The sequence below is a fragment of the Chrysochloris asiatica genome, unplaced genomic scaffold, assembly GCF_000296735.1.
Source record: "Chrysochloris asiatica unplaced genomic scaffold, ChrAsi1.0 scaffold00012, whole genome shotgun sequence".
Classification (NCBI taxonomy): Eukaryota; Metazoa; Chordata; class Mammalia; order Afrosoricida; family Chrysochloridae; genus Chrysochloris; species Chrysochloris asiatica.
In genome coordinates, this window is record NW_006408530.1 from 28,536,994 (window position 1) to 28,537,567 (window position 574).

Below are 574 nucleotides of genomic sequence, written 5' to 3' on the forward strand. Positions count from 1 at the left end.
CAAAATCAGTAACATCTATTAACTCCCCATTCCCCACGCCCGACAAGCAAAGCAGCAGAATGTCTCTGGGGTGGAAATTTTTTGAACTGGAGATACTTTGCAAAAATAATACCTAAGGTATCATAATTCTAATTACCGAAAGATGGCAATCATGCAAATAACAGAAGAAGTTTTATTTTTCAAAACAACTAAAAAATTTAAATATAATTTTTAGAGTATGCAATTAGGTTATGAACTTAGGTACATCATACTACTAAGCTTGTTCTTATTTTAATCCAGTTTTGCAAATATGCCCAACCTGAAAGGAATGTTGAAGAAAAAAAATAGAACATTTACCTATTATTAAAAGAGAGGGAAAATAACTGCCATGTATAATTCTTTCTCATTAAAATTATAATACTACATTTTATAATCTTTAGTAACATGAACTGAGAAGGATATTTTGATATATACCTTTTACAGATATTTTGATATATACATTTTAATAGATAATGCTGTTTTGACGCTGGGAGAATTTTTTACGTACATTTAAATTTTGTGTAAAGTCAAGGGACCATTAATATACAGTCTGGTA